Below are 24776 nucleotides of genomic sequence, written 5' to 3'. Positions count from 1 at the left end.
ACTGAGGGGGCATATGTGGCACTGTGGAGGAATATTTGGCACTGGGGGTAGCAGGCACTGAGGGGGCATATGTGGCACTGGGGGAGGGGTATATTTGGCACTGGGGGCATGTACCTGGCACTGGGGGCATATACCTGGCACTGTGGGGGAATATCTGGCACTGGGGGCATATGTGGCACTGGGAGCACGGCACTAGCAACAAGCACTACCCCCTAGCAACGAGCATGACACCCAGTGCATGAAACCCCTGGCAACGAGCATGACACCCAGTGCATGAAACCCCTGGCAACGAGCATGACACCCTGAGCATGAAAACCCCTGGCACCATGCATGGAACCAAGAGCATGAAACCCCTGGCAACGAGCAGGTAATTTAAAAGTAATTAGAAGCCTTACTGTAGAACTTAATGTGTAATGGGCATTACGGTGTGTGGCATAATGTATCACGGACATTGCGGTGTGTGTCATAATGTGTCGGGCATTACGGTGTGTTGTATACTATATCACGGGCATTGTGGTATGTGGTATAATGTCTCAGGATCATTGTGGTGTGTGTCATACAGACATTGTATGTGCTATAATGTATCAGGGGCATTGCAGTGTGTAGCATAATGTATAACGGGCATTGCGATTCCTGTCATAATGTGTCACAGGCATTACGGTGTGTGGCATAATGTGTCGGGGGCATTACAGTGTGTGCATATTGTGTCATGTGCATTGTTGTGTGTGGCATAATGTCTAAGGGCCATTGCAGTATGTGGAATAATGTATACTGGGCATTACTATAAGGAGGAAAAATGACAAATAATGTAAGGGGCATGAATCAGGATTATTTTTCTTTCCTGTGGTGGCTAACGTCTGGGCGTGCAGGTTGCAAAACTGGGGTATAAGGTAGTCTTTTCCTGCAATACCACGCCCCTTTATGCGAAGCCACGCCCATTTTAACGAAGCCACACACCCTTTTTGGAGGCGCGCGCCGTAGGCGCGCACATATTTGTCCCTTTGCTAATGCCAATTATGGGGGGTATGGGGGGGGGGGGGGCGCCGAAGGATTTTTTGGCTTGGGGGAGGAAAATTTCTAGTTACGCCACTGCTCAACAATAACCCTTAGTTAGGCAATAACTACATACAAGTATTGCAGACAATCCGCACTTGGGATGGGCGCCCAGCATCCACTACGGACTACGAGAAATAGATTTACCGGTGAGTAAAATCTTATTTTCTCTGACGTCCTAGTGGATGCTGGGAACTCCGTAAGGACCATGGGAATTATACCAAAGCTCCCAAACGGGCGGGAGAGTGCGGATGACTCTGCAGCACCGAATGAGAGAACTCAAGGTCCTCCTCAGCCAGGGTATCAAATTTGTAGAATTTAGCAAACGTGTTTGCCCCTGACCAAGTTGCAGCTCGGCAAAGTTGTAAAGCCGAGACCCCTCGGGCAGCCGCCCAAGATGAGCCCACTGTCCTCGTGGAATGGGCTTTTACTGATTTAGGATGCGGCAATCCAGCCGCAGAATGCTCCAGCTGAATTGTGCTACAAATTCAGCGAGCAATAGTCTGCTTAGAAGCAGGAGCACCTATTTTGTTGGGTGCCTTCAGGATAAAAAGCGAGTCAGTTTTCCTGACTCCAGCCGTCCTGGAAATATAAATTTTTAAGGCCCTGACTACATCCAGTAACTTGGAATCTTCCAAGTCCCTAGTAGCCGCAGGCACTACAATAGGTTGGTTCAAGTGAAAATCTGATACCACCTTAGGGAGAAACTGGGGACGAGTCCTCAATTCTGCCCTATCCATATGGAAAATCAGATAAGGGCTTTTACATGACAAAGCCGCCAATTCTGACACACGCCTGGCCGAAGCCAAAGCCAATAACATGACCACTTTCCACGTGAGATATTTCAAATCCACAGTTTTAAGTGGCTCAAACCAATGTGATTTTAAGAAACTCAACACCACGTTGAGATCCCAAGGTGCCACAGGAGGCACAAAAGGGGGCTGAATATGTAGCACTCCCTTTACAAATGTCTGAACTCCAGGCAGTGAAGCCAGTTCTTTCTGGAAGAAAATCGACAGAGCCGAAATCTGGACCTTAATGGAACCCAAGTTTACTCCCATAGTCTCTCCTGACTGTAGGAAGTGCAGAAAACGACCCAGCTGAAATTCCTCTGTTGGGGCCTTCCTGGCCTCACACCACGCAACATATTTTCGCCAAAACGGTGATAATGGTTTGCGGTTACTTCTTTCCTGGCTTTTCTCAGCGTAGGAATGACTTCCTCCGGAATGCCCTTTTCCTTTAGGATCCGGAATTCAACCGCCATGCCGTCAAACGCAGCCGCGGTAAGTCTTGGAACAGACAGGGCCCCTGCTGTAGCATATCCTGTCTGAGCGGTAGAGGCCATGGGTCCTCTGATATCATTTCTTGAAGTTCTGGGTACCAAGCTCTTCTTGGCCCATACGGAACCACGAGTATCGTTCTTACTCCTCGTTTTCTTATTATTCTCAGTACCTTTGGTATGAGAGGCAGAGGAGGGAATACATAAATCGACTGGTACACCCACGGTGTCACTAGAGCGTCCACAGCTATTGCCTGAGGGTCCCTTGACCTGGCGCAATATCTAGTTTTTTGTTTAGGCAGGACGCCATCATGTCCACCTGTGGCCTTTCCCAACGGTTTACCAACAGTTGGAAGACTTCTGGATGAAGTCCCCACTCTCCCGGGTGTAGGTCGTGTCTGCTGAGGAAGTCTGCTTCCCAGTTGTCCACTCCCGGAATGAACACTGCTGACAGTGCTAAGACGTGATTTTCCGCCCATCGGAGAATCCTTGTGGCTTCTGCCATCGCCATCCTGCTTCTTGTGCCGCCCTGTCGGTTTACATGGGCGACTGCCGTGATGTTGTCTGATTGGATTAGTACCGGCTGGTTTTGAAGCAGAGGCCTTGCCAGACTTAGGGCATTGTAAATGGCCCTCAGTTCCAGAATATTTATGTGTAGGGACGACTCCTGACTTGACCAAAGTCCTTGGAAATTTCTTCCCTGTGTGACTGCCCCCCAGCCTCGAAGGCTGGCATCCGTGGTTACCAGGACCCAGTCCTGTATGCCGAATCTGCGGCCATCTTGAAGATGAGCACTCTGCAGCTACCACAGTAGAGATACCCTGGTCCTTGGAGACAGGGTTATCAGCCGATGCATCTGAAGATGCGATCCCGACCACTTGTCCAAGAGGTCCCACTGAAAGGTTCTTGCATGGAACCTGCCGAATGGAATTTTGCTTCGTAAGAAGCTACCATTTTTCCCAGGACTCGTGTGCAGTGATGCACCGATACCTGTTTTGGTTTCAGGAGGTCTCTGACTAGAGATGACAGCTCCTTGGCTTTCTCCTGCGGGAGAAACACTTTTTTCTGTTCTGTGTCCAGAACCATCCCCAGGAACAGTAGGCGTGTGGTAGGAACCAGCTGTGACTTTGGAATGTATAGAATCCATCCATGCTGTTGTAGCACTTCCCGAGATAGTGCTACTCCGACCAACAACTGCTCCTTGGACCTCGCCTTTATAAGGAGATCGTCCAAGTACGGGATAATTAAAACTCCCTTTTTTCGAAGGAGTATCATCATTTCTGCCATTACCTTGGTAAAGACCCTCGGTGCCGTGGACAGTCCAAACGGCAGTGTTTGGAATTGGTAATGGCAATCCTGTACCACAAATCTGAGGTACTCCTAGTGAGGATGGTAAATGGGGACATGTAGGTAAGCATCCTTGTAATCCCCCTCCTCCAGGCTTGCAATAACCGCCCTGAGCGATTCCATCTTGAACTTGAATTTTTTTATATATGTGTTCAAGGATTTCAAATTTAAAATGGGTCTCACCGAACCGTCCGGTTTCGGTACCACAAACAGTGTGGAATAGTAACCCCGTCCTTGTTGAAGTAGGGGCACCTTGACTATCACCTGCTGGGAATACAGCTTGTGAATTGCCTCTAGCACAGTCTCCCTGCCTGAGGGAGTTGTCGGCAAGGCAGATTTGAGGAAACGGCGGGGGGGAGACACCTCGAATTCCAGCTTGTACCCCTGAGATACTACTTGAAGAATCCAGGGATCCACCTGTGAGCGAGCCCACTGATCGCTGAAATTTTTGAGGCGGCCCCCCACCGTACCTGGCTACGCTTGTGGAGCCCCCGCGTCATGCGGTGGACTCAGATGAAGCGGGGGAAGAATTTTGATTCTGGGAACTGGCTGACTGGTGCAGCTTTTTCCCTCTTCCCTCGTCTCTGTGCAGAAAGGAAGCGCCTTTGACCTGCTTGCTTTTCTGAAGCCGAAAGGACTGTACCTGTTAATACAGTGCTTTCTTAGGCTGTGAGGAAACCTGAGGTAAAAAAATTTCTTCCCAGCTGTTGCTGTGGATACGAGGTCCCAGAGACCATACCCAAACAATTCCTCACCCTTATAAGGCTCTATGTGCCTTTTAAAGTCAGCATCACCTGTCCAGTGTCGGGTCTCTAATACCCTCCTGACAGAAAGGACATTGCATTAATTCTGGATGCCAGCCGGCAAAATATCCCTCTGTGCATCCCTCATATATAAGACGACGTCTTTAATATGCTCTTATGTTCGCAAAATAGTATCCCTGTTTGACAGGGTCACAGACCACGCTGCAGCAGCACTATCTGCAGGTCTCAGTCTAGTACCTGAGTGTGTAAATACAGACTTCAGGATAGCCTCCTGCTTTTTATCAGCAGGTACCTTCAAAGTGGCCGTATCCTAAAACGGCAGTGCCACCTTTTTTGACAAACGTGTGAGCGCCTTATCCACCCTAGGGGATATCTCCCAGCGTAACTTATCCTCTGGCGGGAAAGGGTACGCCATCAGTAACTTTTTAGAAATTACCAGTTTCTTATCGGGGGAACCCACGCTTTTTCACACTTCATTCACTCATTTGATGGGGGAACAAAACACTGCCTGCTTTTTCTCCCCAAACATAAAACCCTTTTTTAGTGGTACTTGGGTTAATGTCAGAAATGTGTAACACATTTTTTATTGCCGGGATCATGTAACGGATGTTCCTAGTGGATTGTGTATATGTCTCAACCTCGTCGACACTGGAGTCAGACTCCGTGTCGACATCTGTGTCTGCCATCTGAGGGAGCGGGCGTTTTTGAGCCCCTGATGGCCTTTGAAACGCCTGGGCAGGCGCGGGCTGAGAAGCCGGCTGTCCCACAGCTGTTACGTCATCCAGCCTTTTTGTAAGGAGTTGACACTGTCGGTTTATACCTTCCACCTATCCATCCACTCTGGTGTCGGCCCCACAGGGGGCGACATCGCATTTATCGGCATCTGCTCTGCCACCACATAAGCCTCCTCGTCAAACGTGTCGACACAGCCGTACCGACACACCGCACACACACAGGGAATGCTCTGACTGAGGACAGGACCCCACACAGCCCTTTGGGGAGACAGAGAGAGAGTATGCCAGCACACACCAGAGCGCTATATAATTTAGGGATTAACACTATATTGAGTGAATTTTTCCCAATAGCTGCTTGTATATACAATATTGCGCCTAAATTTAGTGCCCCCCCTCTCTTTTTAACCCTTTGAGCCTGCAAACTACAGGGGAGAGCCTGGGGAGCTGTCTTCCAGCTGCACTGTGAAGAGAAAATGGCGCCAGTGTGCTGAGGGAGATAGCTCCGCCCCTTTTTCACTGACTTTTCTCCCGCTTTTTTATGGATTCTGGCAGGGGTATTTATCACATATATAGCCTCTGGGGCTATATATTGTGATATATTTGCCAGCCAAGGTGTTTTTATTGCTGCTCAGGGCGCCCCCCCCCCAGCGCCCTGCACCCTCAGTGACCGGAGTGTGAAGTGTGTATGAGGAGCAATGGCGCACAGCTGCAGTGCTGTGCGCTACCTTGGTGAAGACTGATGTCTTCTGCCGCCGATTTTCCGGACCTCTTCTTGCTTCTGGCTCTGTAAGGGGGACGGCGGCGCGGCTCCGGGAACGAACACCAAGGCCAGTTCCATGCGGTCGATCCCTCTGGAGCTAATGGTGTCCAGTAGCCTAAGAAGCCCAAGCTAGCTGCAAGCAGGTAGGTTCGCTTCTTCTCCCCTTAGTCCCTCGATGCAGTGAGTCTGTTGCCAGCAGGTCTCACTGTAAAATAAAAAACCTAAAATAAACTTTCTTTCTAGGAGCTCAGGAGAGCCCCTAGTGTGCATCCAGCTCGGCCGGGCACAGAAATCTAACTGAGGTCTGGAGGAGGGTCATAGTGGGAGGAGCCAGTGCACACCAGATAGTACCTAATCTTTCTTTTAGAGTGCCCAGTCTCCTGCGGAGCCCGTCTATTCCCCATGGTCCTTACGGAGTTCCCAGCAGTTCCTAGGACGTCAGAGAAATCAGGTTTACAACCCAATAATTAGTGGTCCGATTCAGAGATAGATAGAAGGCTGTAACTAGGGGTGTGCGGACAGTGCTGTTGCACAAAGCACAAGGCTCTGCAGCTGCCCAATGGTCCCTACATTTGGCTGGTATGGTGCCACAGCCAAGATCTCAGCTGCAATGGCCAGAGCGTCCTTCAGACCATACTTGCCTACTCTCCCGGATGGACTGGGAGCCTCCAGAAAATCGTGTGGTGCTCCCAGACCCCTGGAAGGGTAGGCAAGTCTCCTGGAGCCGGCAACACCCCCCTCAGCCAACTGCCCCGCCCGCAGCCTCCCCGTAGTGTCCTTTAAAGTAGGTGGTCTGGGGAGGCCGATGACGCCCCGCCCTCCACTTTTCAATGGCGGTAACATTGGCACTGAAAAGCAGGAGGCGGCGCCATGATGACACGATCACGTGTCCACGCTCCTGCTCTGCCCACCGATGCTGAGGCCAGGCCTGCTGTATTGACCTAGTTGTCCCCTCCCGCATGGGGCAGACAGAATATCGGCAAGTATGCTTTAGACGCTCCAGGCAGCCACTCTGTAGTCCACTGGAATGTTGTGAAGACAAGGAAGGCAATGATGCACTTACCAGCACCGGTGGTCCTTCGTTACATCATTGGTCCCACCGCTGGTGGCCCCACCTCCTTTCTGTCATCATTGGTCAGGAGGTGTGGTCAGCACAAAGAGCCAATCCGCTCTGTTATGGCACTGTGGACTTAAACCCTATTATTACATTTGAGCAATTATCGACCAATTGCGCTGGGTGTCTAGTCGCACTGCACATGTGCCGCAATGGTCTTGCGATGGCAGTCGCAGAGAAAATTTACTTCCAAAGTGATTGACAGTCAGGTGCTGTTTGGGGGCGGTTACAGGGAGTGGGAGCAAAAATGCAGATGTATCATCAATGCAGGATTTCTATAGAGGGGTTATCAAAACTACTCTCTGCCTCATACATCAAACATATACAGGGCCAAGGTCCAGAGTAAGCCCTTAGACACAATGTGGACGCATTGAACGGCAGAAGAATCAGGACATATATGTCTAATTACACACTGGATAGTGGTTGTTATACAGTATTAATAATTAATAATACCGATGATCTACAGCAGTGTACCCCTAACAGCATTGGCGTTTCTATAATGGGTGCAGTGTGGGCCTCTGAGTCCCAGGAGAGGGGGGGGGGGCACACCGCACCCATTTCTCCTATACTTACCTTTCCGGAGTACATCGCTGACCGTGTGTGGGCCCCCTCCTCTCCCGTAGCGCCGCTGCTAGCGCTCTGAGCGCTGTAGACTCTGGCTCAGTGCCAGAGTCTACAGCGCATGCGCAGGACTCTGAAAAAATGGCGCGGCGGCCATTTTTCGGAGTCCTGCGCATGAGCTGTAGACTCTGGCACTGTGCCAGAGTCTCAGCGCTGAGAGCGCTAGCAGCGGCGCGACGGCTACGGGAGAGGAGGGGGCCCACACACGGAGTCTGCACATGGGTCCCCTCCTCTCTAGAGACGCCCCTGCCTAACAGTGTATGTTTTCCAGATTTCCTAGCTGGTGCACATGTATATTCATTACATGCTGAATATTTTTTTAAAAATTAAAATCAGTGGTGCTAATTATTTCATTTGCGAGAATGGGGAGATCCATAAAATATGCAGCTGTAGTAAAATTATACATATACTATTGCTCCTGTGGTCATGGTATGGGCCGGGTAGGTGGGTTTTCCAGACAAGAGGAAACCCCCCCCGCTGTGTTTGCCCATGCTTGTCGTGACTGCAATGCTGTACGCAGCTGCAATGTCTCTGGCGTCTTACTTCATACGGCATAATCAACTGATCTGCTACAGACGCTGCTTCTTTGTACACATCCGCTGGGACTCACAAAGCCGCCGGTGGACGTCTCAATACAAATCCAGACTACTGCAACATTTGCATATGTTGGCACAGTCGCTGTGTGCACATTCCGAGCTGCGGTGGTATTCACGTACCGCTCTATGGCAGGCCCTGTGCCCCTAAGATTTGTGGAATCCACTACAGAAGAGAGATTTATTTTCTTGCATATCCATTAAATCTTGATGAGATGTCAGAAAATACTTTATATATGTAACACTTCTAATTTACATACATTATATCACTGCCTCACTGATTGGAAGCTGCCATGATGATGTCATGGTGAGGTGGGCAGGATTATGAAACTAATGCGCACTGGATAAGCTTCCCTCTTCCTCAAAGGGCTGTTGAGGAGCTGCCTATACGGCTGCCATACACAGACATACAGTAGGTGAAGCACCCATCTGCGGTTTTGGGAGTATCTCCAGACAGATGTATTGTGGGCGTAGGTGTAGGGTTACACTTTCCGGGAAAAGTAAATGTCATTTGCCTATAGTTTCTTTCAATAAGAGCCTTAATTAATTACAACGTTGGCATTTTATCACTAAAACAATGTAATTATAAGCAGGTGCTGCTTTTATTACAGAGCAAGTTTTGCACCCTGCAATCACCACTATCCTGACACACCAGACTATTATACGAAGGCTGGGTTCATGCAAGAAAAACAAAGCTTGCACAATCTGCAAGACTGTAACAGCCATTGATCACTAACACCAGGGAGCGCCTTTCTTAGATCATAGTTGTTCCATACTTTCCTACCCCAGGACACTTCCCCTTTAAACCGGGACTCTCATGAGCTACACAGGTTCTCTAGCAGATTAAAACCAGGCTTGAAGTCATCCCGCCACAGAACCTGTGTAAATCACGAGTGCCCCGGTTTAAAGGGATAGTATGGTACGCCAGGAGGCAGTCAACTGACCGCCAGCCGGGGTCCCGGCGGTCAGGATACCGACACCAGCTGGAATACCGGCGGTCGGAGTTCTAACCGCCGGCTAGTTCCCCCACTTGGGAGGTGGTCCATGCTACCACCCGAGGGGGAATAGAACCGGTCGCCACCGGGCCCAAAGCGTGGAAGAGTGGCAAGCGCAGCGAGCCCGTGAGGGGACACACTTGGCTCGCCGCCGGGATCCTGGCGTCGGTCTTCTGACCGCCGGGATCCCAACCGCCAAGATCTCATACTGTACAGTCTACCTATATCCATTGCTGCCTATTTCCAATTTTTGGGAAGATCTACAGGATTCTCAATCTTGAATTGACCGCCATTGTGCAGCCGGTAAGCCGGTAAGGGGGGTGGGGGGATGCTGAGCCGTGACACACCTTGCACCTGCACTTCTCCGGGATGGCAGAAGACTTCAGCAGGTATAATTAAATGTTTTTATTTTAGTTTCAGGTTAATATTCTAGCCCTTAGTGGCTGCTGTGCCTTTTCTTCTAGGAATTGGGTATCCTTTTAGAGACCCGCGTTGGCCTCATCTGGATAGTGTGTTTCTGCTGGAAGTAATCTTATTTGATGTCTCCGTTTATTACTCTCTGTTTCCCTGTTGCAAAACTTGGGCAGCTTCATTTAGAGAAGAAAAATGACTCAATAAAAGCAAAATAAACACAAGATTGGGCTACACTTTAGCAATTAAATCCTCCGAAATCAGCTGCTCTGCTTAGCCTCGCTTTTAATTAAAGGCATCTTTTCAAGAGAGGCCGATAACGCTTTCATTTGAAAGTCCTGATAACCTTCTTTTTCTTTTTTTTCTCTCCTCATCCCGTGTTTGATTCAGGCGTTTAATAATCTGTCCAGAATTCTGCAAAGTAACTTTCCACCTGCCTTCAATGTGACAAGAAAGTCATTTGGAAGAAGGATGCAGAAACGGTATAAATTGGAAAGTGCCTGCAGAAGTAGGACGGGAGGCGAGAGCGGCAGCCGTCTCTGTGTAATCTTGTGTTTTCACGGAATGTAACCGCTGTTGGTTTTAGCAAAACGGCTTTTATTGACAATCCAATACATTCAGGCAGTAAGGCATAAATACCAGGAAATATATCGCTTGCATGCATGCCTGGAGACATAGATGGCTGGATTTTGTTTCTGTTTTTAAATTCTGACTATAAAATGACACGCTAAGAGAAACTATAGGATGTATTTGTTTCTATTCTGCTGCTGACACTACAGTGGCTGGTGGGAAAGCACTCCCGTCATACCCCGAGGCCTCTGGGAGTTTCTGCAATGTTGTCAAGTGCTATATAGAATAAAGCTTTTTTTTTTTTTTTTTTTTAGAGCTTTATCACTTTGTTTTTAATGCACGGTACTACAAAGTTTGTTGCCTTTAGGCAGCACACACAACTTTATCCAGTCATAGACACAGAATATTCCATGCATAATTATGCAGCGTGGTTATTTATTATATCCATACAAGGTTATTTATTATATCCATACAAAAGGCCAATATGCACAACATGAAGCCTGAGCTATGGCCTTTGACAACATCCAATCCTTACTTATGGGCCCTACACACTGGCCGATTACACTGAAAGACATGAACGATCTCGTTCATTAATGAACGAGATATCGTTCATATCCTTCAGAGAGTATGCACCAACGATGAACGACGCGTGGGCCCGCGCTCATTCATCGTTGGTGCCGGCTCGTTTATGCATGCAAGCCAATATGGACAATCTCGTTCATATCAGCATGCAGAGCTATAGGGCCAAAGACGGGGGGAGTGAAGAAACTTCACTCCTCCCGCCACACCCCCCCCCCCTCCCGCCGCCGGGGCGTCCGTCGACCGTATCAGCCATAGGGCACCTCAGCCGGCAATCAGCCAGTGTGTAGGGGCTATTATACATACTGTAGCTATAACACCAATGTCCATAGCATTCCAAACTCCACATTTTTCTCTACTCGCTTGTTCTGTATTCTTCCAAAGGGTTGGGCACAACAGGTCGACAACCACTATGTCCACTGAGAGTTTGTCGGCATGACAAAACAGACGCTGGGATCCTGACATGGGTGTAATCCCAATTAATTTTTTTTATCTGTGCGGGTGTTATAACTGTAACCATGACGGCAAGTGGTATGCTTAAAGTTAGAACACACGGTAAATATGCTCTAAGTAGCATTACACCCACGTCAGACACCCAGCGCTGTCAATGTCATGTTGACATACTCACTTGGGACATAGGGCCTAATTCAGGTTGGATCGCAGCGTGCAATCCAACCGTAAATTTTGAGAAAAAGATGCGCAGCACCTGAATTTTCTGCGTGGGGCCCACAGAAAATGAGATTGCTTCTGCCTGTCTATCAGGCAGAGGCGGTTGCGGGGCGGGGGAGGCGGACAACGCTCCGTTTCCAGGGAGGAGACAGAGCGCTGCTGGGGCGGGGCAGTGCGGCGCGAAAATGGGGGGGGCAGAGGCAGCCAAACGGGGCCATGTCAGGGGCATGATCACGGCGGCTGCGTGACATCACACGCAGCCACCGCGATTGAAAACATGGAGGCGGGACTTCTGCGGGCGCAGCTAAGCTGAACCGGCAGGAGGCTTCCTCAGTTTCTGCTAACAGGCAGAAAATGCGATGCTTTCACAATTTCTGCTTGTTGAACCGCGGGAGGCGCCGGTCAGCAGGCTGTGCGGCCTTGCCCAGCGATGGGCGCCCCCCGCATGCGATCCGAAGGATTGCAAATTCTGCTAATTAGCAGAATTAGCAATCCTTACTGAATTAGGCCCATAGTGAGTGTTGACCTACATAATCCACACAAACCCGCCCAGCTAAACCCATAAACATCCATGTTGAAACGATACGCTTTTTAAATCTACAAATTGGGTCTGTCCCGCCAAATGGGGTTATTTGGGTGATATGCTTTAGTAAATGCCCTCCCTAGCATGGATTGCTTTATAGTGTGTGTGTGAGGGGGCTTTTTCATGCGGTATGCATCTATATAGTATTAGTGCCAATGCCCAAAACCTTTGTGGCATGTAAAAGAGGTTAAGTAAAAGACAATTTTTATGTTTTTTTCCCCAATGGGACTGGCCTAACCTCGAAAACAAACAACTCTTTAGCTCTTGGGTTCATTAATAAGTCATTTTACCTCAGTCAGACTGTGATATTGACTGAAATCTGCCTGCAGCAACGGCCGTCCTTCCAAATAAACTCTTTCATTTAAATTTTTTTACCTCAGAGATTGTTCTGGAACTTCAGTCACTAATGTCTTTGTCGTGACCCTCGGCCTCGCACACCAGCCTTACTTACGCCTCCAATCACACCTGACTTAATAACACCAATCACCGCAATGTAGGGCTGGCGGAGGGAGACATGTAAAATCTTAGCGTGGGTGTATAAACCAAACCATTCTCACACGCAGTCCCTGCTAAATCTGTCCTCGTCTCCAAAAGTCTTCTGTGAGGCACAATATTCATTTCCATATATCAACATATATAAATGTAAACTAGCTGTTTATCTGGAAATGTCATTTAGCGTGGAAAATATATAAGGCAGTTTTTGTGTTTCATATATAAGCAGAGCATTAGCATCAGACATCACAGTTAACTCAGCCGTTCCAATTAAAAGCGGTTTATGGCAATAATTATGTCAGTGCTGTCTGGCGAATACGGGTTAAAATAATGAGTGAGTGACTCCGGTGAAATGACCCTACTAGTTATACGTCTCCTGAAAAAAAGAAAAAAAAGGTTTCTTATTTAACAGGATTAAAATTTGCCTAAGTTCTCAGCAGAGCGAGTGCCGGCTGTAATGACAGACACTTTCATCCCAGTGCAGAGCTGCTCGGCGTTAATGAAGAAGCCCAGAAATGAGGCTCAGGCCGCAGCGGAGGCAGGCGATTGCCTGAGTCATGATTAACTTGTAATGACATGTTTAGGCCCCTGACTACTGTGCATTACGTGTGGGTGGCTAAGACTGGATATATCATAGCTCTAACCTCTTTCAGGAACACAATAGCTATCTATCTATCTATCTATCTATCTAGCTGTCCGTGGCCCCCTTCAAGCCACTGGAGAAAAAAAATTGCACGCACAGACTATAGGCCTAATTCAGACCTGATCACTGTGCTGCAAATTTGCAGCCGTCTGCGATCAGATAGTCACCACCCAGGGAGAGTGAAAACCCGCCCCGTGCAAGTGTGCGAATGCATGTGTACGCCGTGCGAAAACTTCATCAGGCAACGGACAAATCTGCAGCAAATCTGCCATGCAATTTCCACATAGATGTCCGCTCTTGATTGGGGAGCAAAATATGGGAGCTTGCAGATGAGCAGCATTCGTCTGTCATTGGGACGTTCCTTGCAGCGTACAGACTGGCACACTAATGTCTGTCATTTTTGGTCATATTATGAGTTAGTTAATGTCAATCACCTATGCAAATGAGCAGCTATATTGGTTGGGTATATAAATCCCTGTTTGGAGCCAAGTTAGCACCTTGAAACAGTTGTGTGAACACAACGAAACGCGTTGGTGTGAGCTGCTCCCCTGCATCACTCTTTGGACTTATACTACTTGGAGACCTGAGGACCTGAACCAAGCCCCCGCCATTGACCCTCATGGAACTTTGCTGGAGGTACACCATCTGAACTGAGGACACTGTCTTTTTACCACCATACCAAGGAACTGCAATATTGCGGAGTGCTGAGCCGCTTAATAACCCTTGGATACACCTGTGGTAACTATTGCCTATTTCAGACTATCAACTTGGTCCATACGGACCTAGAAGGGGACTATACTATAGGAACAGGTCCTATTATTTCCTCCATTCTCAGACATATGTGATTGGGAGTAACGTTCTATACCCTCTTCAAGGGTTTTTTCCATTTATTTTACTGATTCCATATGGATGTTTTATTGAATTTTATTATGAATTAAACATGTATAATTATTGACCTGCTCATCTCATCTATGACCACTTAGCGCTGATTATATATTTGCTGGCACACCGGTGTGCTTAGATTTATGGAGCAGAGCAAAAACATTTTAATTTTGCAGTGAGATCCCTAGATTGAGATGGGGGGAAGGCACTTTCTGGTTGGTCTTTGCTTTTGGGAGGCGTGCAGAGAAACTGTTGCTAGGATGCATTTTGCACTTTCCAGTTGCACTTTGGAGAAAGGATGTTTCTGCGGTGTGTTCCTTTTTAAAAGAGTAGTAATGCGTTACAGGCAGGCAAGGGGTTAATGTGCCAATGTTTTGGCTATAGAACAAGAATGGGACATTAAGATTCATATAAAACTAAATCCATCTGGATGATAAGAGGAACACAGAAGCCTCTTTAGATTGCACTGCAAGGTCTATTGTGACTGGCGACATTCAGCGTGGATTTGAGTATGAAATGGAAGGGGATGGTGGGGGCTTAGCTGTATCTGCAAGAGAAGCTTATCACAGGCTGGTGAAGAACTGATTAATTAGGGATTTTTCAGATTCCCTAAAGCCGGAAAAGTGAGATGTCCACAGATGTTCTCTATTCGAGATGATTGCCACCTAAGTCTTAAACGTTTCTGCATTTCTACATGTCATCATTTTCATACACTTATTAAAAACAGAGTATGATAGCGCCCCCCCCCCCCCCCCCCCCATTGCATTTCCCAAACAGCTGTTAGTTCCTTGGTTTGGGACTACACACAAGCATGCCCCATGTCTTTCCTCCAACGGCACATTAATGATACAGTCTGCCCTCATGATGGTGACTCATGTCTAGCCGACAGTTGTAGTCGAGCCTTATTAATCCATATTTCTGCATGACACCGAGGCCCCTGGCATCATCGATGGGGATGAACGCAATCTGTTTCCTCCTGTGATTCTGGCTAGCCAAGGCGGCTTTGTTTCTGCAACGCAATAGTGTAGCATCAACTTTGTCATTATTCACCGTTAAATAATAAAACATGGATGACTGGCTGTTGCCGGGGGATTATATCTCAGGAGCTCATACGGGCATCGTGGCTAATTAACAAACCCGCGTCTGACCACTTGTACCAATGATGCCAGGCAGTCACTGGAATTTGGACCATGGACTGCGCTCTTGGTGCTGAGTGGAGGCATAAACACTTGTGCTTCAATACGGACAGATACAGGATGGTTTGTTAGAATGCGTAAACAGATCTCATTTATCAAATAGGTACAGGTTAAGGACTTGGGTTATGTTATAGTTCAGAGGTTCTCAATCGCGGTCCTCAAGGCATCCCAACGGTCCAGGCTTTAAGATTATCCATGCTTGGCCACAGGTGACTCTTGACTTTGCCTTGGTTAACCAACTCATCTATAACAATCCTTCTCTTTCTATGATACAGGGTGGTTGATATATTTAGCGGCCTGTATTATAAAGATTTCTTATCACTGAATGTCCATAATGTTGCAAGGATGAACGTGCGCAAACCGATTTCACCATGGGGCGGTTCCAGTGAGGCCTTTCCGGATTTGCTGGTCCCCATTGGCAGGTATTTCTAACATCATCTTGACATGGCGTTAGCTAGTTGAGCTTAATAAATTAACACAGGCCGGGTCTCCATAGAGGTTATTGGGGGAACGGAGGTAAGTGTCGAGAAAAGATGTACCGCAGAATTCAGTGATGACCCTGGGGGTTACCTCCTGGTAAATTTTGAGAAATAAATAAACCCTGGATCCAGTGATCGATTAACAACAGAGCAGCTGGGCCGGTTGCCCAGGGGCCCCTATATACATGGTGCCCCCACACATAGCTACATCCCCAGTGTGGGGGCACTGTTGCATAATAACAACTGGAGGTTGCATAATGTCAACTTGAGGTTCTGTGTGGCATAATGTATATGGGTGTTCTATGTGTCATAATTTGAACAGGTGTACTGTGTGGCATAATGTGTATGGGGATTCTGTGTGCCATAATGTAAACAGGGGTGTTCAGTGTGGCATAATGTGTATGGGGATTCTGTGTGGCTTAATGTGAATGGGGGTGTTCAGTGTGGTATAATGTGTATGGGGATTCTGTGTGGCATAATACGTATGGGGTTCTGTGTGCCATATTGTGTATGGGGGTTCTGTGTGGCATAATGTGTATGGGGGTTCTGTGTGGCATAATGTGTATGAGGGTTCTGTGTGGCATAATGTGAGTGGGGGTGTTCTGTGTGGCATAATGTGTATGGGGGTTCTGTGTGGCCTAACGTGAACTGGGGGCACTAGAGTGTGTTCAGCACATTTACAGTGCACGGAGTATTTACACATGAAACTGTTTAATAACATCACCAGAATATCATTTTGACAATTTTATTGGTAAGGGCTCCGACAAGCCTGTCTAGAACTCACCTCCCACTCCCTTGCCTGACGCAACAGAACATTGCAGGGGCTTCTATTGACCCCCTTCTACTAATAAGGGGAAAGACTAAAAGAAAACAAACCCACAGAAGTTGCAGGTCTAACAACAGGTTGCACTATATGTGGGGTAGATCCATATATGTGAGTCAATTCTGCCGACTGCCTTTGAGCCTGTGTCCGTGGTATTAATGACAGAGGCACCAAAGGCCTCTCTACATCACATATGAGCGCAGAATCAGCATGGAGAGCGAGAGCTGTATACTGGTGAGTTATGCTGTCAGAATGTCACCCGCCCTTATTTACAGCTCATGGCATATAGGGCGCCTCATGCAATGACAGATGGGGGAAAGGGTATTTGATGCCGTAAAACGGCAGATGAAAATGCCATGTTTACCCAGCAATAAACATGCAACGTATATGAGTTATATGGTACAAGATGATATCGTCTGAGGACTCCCACTCAACCTTCAAAAATCAATATCAGCCAACGTTTAAATCAATCCCTCCGGCTTGGCGCAGGGCAATATGATGAGAACCACATCTGTGACAGTGTAGGATCCGTTACTATGTGTCTGGTTTGTCTGTTAGTTTTCTGTTTCCCAACATGATTCCATTTCCAGGTTCAAAGAAATCCGCTCCGTTCAAATGCAAGGACGGGCAGAGCTAAGTTGACTTTGGAGAGAGGAAGAAGAGGCAACGACATCACTTCGCAAAGCTGTAACTGTCGAATATTACAGCCAAGTCACCCACAGTAGCACACGCGCCACCATGTGTCGTACACACTTACACCCTGCGTTATAGCTATCTGTTTTCTTTGCAAAATATGCTATCGCTATTAGTCATCAATAAGGCATGAAATAATTCCCTAATAAGTCTTGGATACCGCATAAGAAAAACAAACATTTGCTTTGTACACTCACACAAAAGCACAACATTTGCCCAAGCAACAAATAAATCAGCAATCATTGTCAGAAGTGCTTTCCGAAACAGCCAATCACAAGCGGATCGCTAGCGCTGGCAACCGTCACTGGCATCTTCCGCTGTCTGCACCTGCCTTTGATCATCTGCAAATAATGTGGCTATGAAATTAGCTCCATCATAGACTATACTATGCCTGCCTATTTGCCAGCACAAATGCGGTGCTACCTCTGGAGTATAACAAAAAGAACTGTTGTTCACGGATACTAAGATGCCTGTTTCTACAATCTTGCAGAGAAGCGACGAAAAGAAAATTCAGTGTTACGGCTATTTGGAATGCATAGCTATTTATTATTGTTGAGGCAACAGGACCCAGCAAAGACAAAACAGTAAAGTAAAGACGCATCAGCTAATTTGCATGAACATCGGTCATCTGAGGAACCCTCAAGCAACTGGTCTATTCAAAGGGGGAGATTCAAATGTTTGAAAAGTCGGTTGGGTGTCTGTTTTTTCCTGTCTATTAGATAGGAAAAAACAGACTCCCAACTGACTTTTCAAACATTTGAATCTCCCCCATTGACTGGAGAAGTGAGCCAGTGGAGAAGATGCCCATGGCAACCAATCAGCTGCTCCGCAACTTCTCCACTAGCTCACTTCTCCACACTTTTCACTGCTTCATGAACAGACCCCTCAGCATGACTGTGTTATTCACACTTCCGGGGCCAGTAAAGCTGCGTTGAAGGCTGCAGCCACTGGCCTTGGTATGCCCAGAAAACGGGGCCGACACCCTGTTTTCTGTAATGTGCCCCGTCGCCCCCCCCCCCTTCCCCTGAGAACCTGTCAGTGCCCAGTTAATGGCTCCTGTCAGTCTTATGGGTTGATCAATCAATTTCTGGCATCGCAAGAGTTACGCGCACACAGTCAGCCCGAAACCACGCATATAAAGTAAAATATGACATTGTGATGCGGAAACATTGCTCAGAACCCCTCTGCAAATTTCCACGGCACATGAAAGGAAATAAACGGGCACCTCCACAAACAATACGGTCATTTAGATTCCTTGCCTGAATTTCTTTAGAAAGGAGACCCAATCAAAAGATTTACGCATCAAAATGGAAAAGGAATCCGAGCACAGGGAAAAGCCTGGAGAAACGCTGCATTTTATTTCCACTTAAAAGGCAGGCCTTTCATTAGCATTTTAATAAAATATGTCTACTTTTTTTTTCCCTGTAGAAGCCACGCTGTGTGTGAAAGCTGCTCTCTGAACAATGCAGAGCTTTAGAAAGCCGCTGGTCCATTAGCCGTGCTCATCTTTCTGTCCTATCGCACATGGGTATTTGTTGTCTATACTAAACGCTTCAGTTCCACTGAATATATGCTCTCGTTAAGCAAGAATACTATAGATGAACAGGAATCACACTGAGCCATACCACCAGTGCTGTGGGCATGCGATGGTACACTTTGCAGACAACGTGGCTAACTGCAGCATATGAGGGCATAGAGCAGCACTACCTACAAGGTGAGGGAACCTTTTTGTTAGGCAGCCCCATCGGCAGCGTCGGAACTGGCTAACCGGGGAACCACTTCTGGTCCATTTATGCCAGGACAATGTTTAGAAGTACCTGGATCTTTATACTAGGGATGCTGTCATGTGACCGGCGCTCGGGATCCCTACGGTCACCTTGCCAACGACGGAATCCCAAGTGCTCAAAATGCTGGCCGAAGGTCTACTCTATACCCATAGAGTGGGAAAAGAACCATGCCCACCGCATGGCGAGTGTTGCGTTCGACCCCCCTGCTGGGATCTCGGGGTCGGTATGCTGACCGCCCATACTGCTGCCGGGATTTTGAGGTCGGTATGCTGACCGCCAGGATCCCGGCAGCGCATTTCCAACCCTTATACCCGCTACCTACTGATAACTACTTAGTTCAACTAATTGAGGAACCTACCAGGTACAATGCAATCTTAGACCTGGTATTAACAAACAATGGGGAATTGGTATCAGATATTATAGTAGGGGAGCCCATAGGAAAAAGCGACCACAATATGGTCACATTCAATATCAGTTTTCATAAACAGCCCTATACTAGCTCAACTAGGACTCTAAACTTTAGCAAAGCCAACTTTGACATGATGAGGGAAGCTTTAAGGGATATTGAATGGGAAATTTTGTTTCAAGGAAAATATACTACGGAGAAATGGGATGTATTAAAATCACTGCTAGTTAATAAAAATACTCTCAAATTTATTCCCACCAGCAGCAAAAAAAGGAATAAAAATCACAAACCAATGTGGCTTAACAAAAAGCTAAAGGAACTTATGGGCAAGAAAAGGCGAGCATTTAAAAAAAATACAAATCTGATGGGAAAGCAGAGTCATTTCAGCATTATTAGGACTGTAACAAAATATGCAAAAAAGAAATAAGGGCGGCTAAAGTAGAAACTGAAAAACTAGTAGCAAAGGAAAGCAAAACAAATCCCCAAAAAATCTTTAAATACATCAACAGCAAGAGATTAAAGAAGGAGAGTATAGGCCCTTTAAAAGACAAGTTGTGAGTCTTAATCAAAAATGATAATGACATAGCGAACAAACGAAAAGAGTTTTTTTCAACCGTATTTACAAGAGAGGACCAAATTCAGGGACTAACACACAATCTCAATAATGATAATATCCCACTGATAAGTGCTTATTTAAGTGAGGAGATAGTCTGTGACCGATTAAAAAATGTAAAGATTAATAAGTCACCGGGTCCCGATGGACTTCACCCAAGGGTTCTAATGGAGCTTCGTTCTGAACTTGCAAGACCGCTATTTTGATCTTTAAAAATTCAGTTATATCAGGTATAGTTCCCAAAGACTGGCGTATAGTGGAAGTAGTGCCTATATTCAAAAAGGGAAGTAAAGCTGAACCGGGTAATTATAGACCAGTTAGTCTTACATCTATAGTGGGGAAAGTATTGGAAGGTATTCTAAGGGATAGTCTTCAGAAGTTCCTTGAAGCCAATTAGGTCATTAAAAGGAATCAACATGGATTTGTGAAGGACAGATCATGTCAAACCAACTTACTTGGCTTTTATGAAACAGTAAGGGAGAACCTTGATCAAGGTAAGGAGGTGGATTTAATCTTTTTAGACTTTGCCAAAGCTTTCGACACAGTACTACACATGCGACTTATCTATAAGTTACAAGAAATAGGGCTAGGGAGCACACTATGCACTTGGGTCAAAAATTGGTTAGATAATAGGGAGCAGCGCGTTGTGGTTAATGAATCATTTTCAAATTGGACTGAAGTGCTAATTGGTGTGTCACAAGGGTCTATACTAGGACCACTATTGTTCAACATTTTCATTAACGACCTAACAGCAGGTCTAGAGAGCATGGTGTCAAATTGTGTAAGGTTATAAATACGGAGGAGGATGCTGAGTCTCTTCAGAGTGACTTAGTTAAACTGGAAGCATGGGCAGCCAAATGGAGAATGTGCTTCAATACAGACAAGTGTAAGGTAATGCACTGTGGTAGCAAGAACAAAAATAACACCTACATACTAAATGAGGTAATATTAGGGGATTCTGTACTGGAAAAAGGACTTAGGTGTTCTCACAGACAGCAAACTAAGCAGCAGTACCGAAAGTAGGATTGCAGCAAAGAAGGCTAATAAGATATTAGCATGCATAAAATGGGGAATTGATGCAAGGGACGAGAGTGTTACACTCCTATTATATAAATCACTAGTGAAGCCACATCTTGAATACTGTGTACAATTTTGGGCACCATACAACAAAATGGATATCCTGGAGCTAGAAAAGGTTCAGAGGCGGGAGACCAAACTAATTAAGGGCATGGAGAAGCTGGAATACGAGGAAAGGCTTGCAAGGCTAGGCATGTTTACACTGGAAAAGAGGAGACTAAGAGGGGACATGATCAACATCTACAAATATTTAAGGGGACAATACACAGATCTTGCGCGGGACCTGTTTTTTGGTAAGATCAGCACACAGGACACGTGGACACTCGATTAGGTTAGAGGAGAGGAGATTCCGCACAATGCGGCATAAAGGTTTATTCACAGTAAGGACAATACGTGTTTAAGATTCCCTGCCTGAGGGAGTTGTAATGGCGGACTCAGTCAACACCTTTAAGAATGGGTTAGATAAATTCCTAATGGATAAGGATATCCAGGGTTATGGTGCATAGTCACGCACTATAGTTACAATAAAAAGAGGGATAAAACGTAATGGCTGACATCAGCATCAGACAAAATTTAGACCAAAATATCCCTGCATAGGAGACCACAAATAGGTTGAACTAGATGGACAAATTGTCTTTTTTCAACCTTAGATACTATGTTACCTGCACCGCAGGTAATTGCAGGTGCGAGTGCAGAGAACCAGATGCCTCTAAACATTGTCTGGGCATAAATGGACAGTCAGTCATTCCGACGCAGCTCATCCTCTTCTAATAATGAATGGGCCCGTTATTAAAATATACAGAAACTAGCGTTTCCCGTAAACCGTAGTCCTCATATACTACATTTGCATAATTGGATGTGCATTTGACGCACTTAGCAAATCATCGCCATCAGCTCGCAAGTCGCACCAGGGTTTGGGCATCTGCAAGTAATGCCCCTCCAAGCATTTGACACTGACACGCCCTTACAGTACCGGGCTGCATCTGGATGCCCCATCCAACCCTTGCACATAGTCGTAAGTGTAAAGTACGCCCATATTGGCAGGGCATGAGGGGCACACTGCGAATAGATATGCAAGCGCAATAAAAACAGGGTGAGTTGTAGGGGTAAAAAGAAAACAACTTACGGCCAAATGTAAGTCAGGTCCCAATGTGTAAAGTGATTTAAGGCCATTACAAGTTGGTACTTTCAATCAGACACATTTATGCACCAGGGGGATATATCTGACATCCTTAAATTGCCGAAGGAGTCTTCAAATGTATAAAAAAAAAAAAGCACAAAAGATTTGGGGTCTATGTACTAAGCCTTGAAGAGAGATACAGTGGATGGCGATAAAATACCAACCAATCAGCTCCTGTCAAGACAGACAGAAGTTGGTTGGCTGGTACTTTCTCTGTCCACTTTATCTCTCTCCAAGGCTTAGTAGATAGACCCCATAGTACATAGGGGCCTTAGGGGTAGATGTGCTAAGCCTTAGAGAATGATAAAGTGGAGAGAGATAAAGTGCCAACCAATCAGCTCATAACTGTCATTTTTTTCAAACAGCCTGTGACATGGCAGTTAGGAGATGAGTTTTATAAATGCTTGGGGAGAGATAAAGTACCAACCAATCAGCTTCTGTCATTTCACAGGCTGTGTTTGAAAAATGACAGGAGCCGATTGGTACTTTATCTCTCTTCAAGATTTGCTAAAATCTTCCTCATTCTTCCCTAAAGATGCCTTTCATCTACACAGGCTGCCATTTTTGTAGGCTGAAGCCTGTAGTCACAAGAAAGGCGTCCTGCCACTAGGAAGAAAGGGCGGCACACTCTGGAATTAAAGAGCTTGGACAGAATGAAGCATAGGGGGTAATTCCAAGTTGATCGCAGCAGGATTTTTTATAGCAACTGGGCAAAACCATGGCCCTCATTCCGAGTTGATCGGTCGCAAGGCGAATTTAGCAGAGTTACACACGCTAAGCCTACGCCTACTGGGAGTGTATCTTAGCTTCTTAAAATTGCGACCGATGTAATCGCAATATTGCGATTACAAACTACTGAGCAGTTTCTGAGTAACTTCAACCTTACTCTGCCTGTGCGATCAGTTCAGTGCTTGTCGTTCCTGGTTTGACGTCACAAACACACCCAGCGTTCGCCCAGACACTCCCCCGTTTCTCCAGCCACTCCTGCGTTTTTTCCGGAAACGGTAGCGTTTTCAACCACACGCCCATAAAACGCCGTGTTTCCGCCCAGTAACACCCATTTCCTGTCAATCACATTACGATCGCCGGAGCGAAGAAAAAGCCGTGAGTAAAAATACTATCTTCATTGTTAAATTACTTGGCGCAGTCGCAGTGCGAATATTGCGCATGCGTACTAAGCGGATTTTCATTGCGATGCGATGAAAAATACCGAGCGAACGACTCGGAATGAGGGCCCATGTGCACTGCAGGTGGGGCAGATGTAACATGTGCAGAGAGAGTTACATTTGGGTGGGGTGTGTTCAATCTGCAATCTAAATTGCAGTATAAAAATAAAGCAGCCAGTATTTACCCTGCACAGAAACAATATAACCCACCCAAATCTAACTCTTTCTGCACATGTTATATCTGCCTCCCCTGCAGTGCACATGGTTTTGCCCAGTTGCTATCAAAAATCCTGCTGTGATCAACTTGGAAATACCCCCATAGTGTACATGGCGCCTTATTCAGCTTCAGTTGCAGTTTTGCTATTTTAGCAAAACTGCAACTGCTATCACTCACATGCTGGGAGGCCGTCCAGCACAGGGAATGCCGTCCAGCATGGTAATGGCGGCCAGCGATGCGATCGCTTCGCTGAATAAGTGAAGCCACCCTGCCAAAGGCAGTTGAGTGCCACATTTTCCATGCCACAGCGGCCACGTGTGACATCACGCGGCCGCCCTGAAAATGCCAACCCCGTTTCCCCACAGCGACGCATCACAGCCCCCAAACGCCCCATGACCTCAATTCCACGGCCCGCGCACAGGCATTGCAGGTCCAGCGCATGCGCACTGCCGCGGAAACCGGGGAAATGCATCACAGTTGTGTTCAGTGCTGAACACAATAACAGATGATGAGTGGTACTTGCTGCTAACACAAGCTTATCGTGCTGAGGTTACCTCTGGAATCTATATTACGCAGACTAAAGGATAATATAAAATAAATGCTATCCTGCGTAAAGTGCTTATCATAGTCAAGATCAAAAGACCTCCTCAACCACTACTTTCTGGAGTATGCTTGAAGCCACTGTGAAAGGCGCCTAGTCTACTCCAGACTCTGTTCCTTTATGGAGCCTGCTCACATTCCTTTTCTGGTGTCCTTATAAAGAAAAGCCAATTAACCTCTGAGATATCAGCAGTTCTCCTAATAACCAGCCCTGCAATATACTGATTAGCACTGCTGGAGAAATCCCGCACGGAGCTCGCTCAGACCGCTGTATGGGCTGATGCAACAGATGTAGAGATATCAACACAATATAACGGAAGAGTATTTCTCAGAAATTCAGCATCAATTAAATAGCTGTGGTGTGACTCTCTGTAAGTCACAACATAAAGAGACACTGTACTCTTGCATATATTTTGGAACAAACTATAATAGTACTAAAAACACAGACCT

At 46.6% G+C, this 24776-nt stretch overlaps 1 protein-coding gene across 4 annotated transcripts in view; it reads right to left on the bottom strand.

Annotated features, from left to right (window-relative positions):
• The window catches only part of CACNA1H (calcium voltage-gated channel subunit alpha1 H), a 638058-nt gene that overhangs the window by 211201 nt on the left and 402081 nt on the right, over positions 1-24776 (bottom strand). The gene's annotated exons all lie outside the window — the stretch shown is intronic.

This window comes from Pseudophryne corroboree, chromosome 7 (assembly GCF_028390025.1).
Source record: "Pseudophryne corroboree isolate aPseCor3 chromosome 7, aPseCor3.hap2, whole genome shotgun sequence".
Lineage (NCBI taxonomy): Eukaryota > Metazoa > Chordata > Amphibia > Anura > Myobatrachidae > Pseudophryne > Pseudophryne corroboree.
The sequence above is the reverse complement of the archived record's forward strand: the minus strand, read 5'-3'. Positions and strand labels throughout refer to the sequence as shown.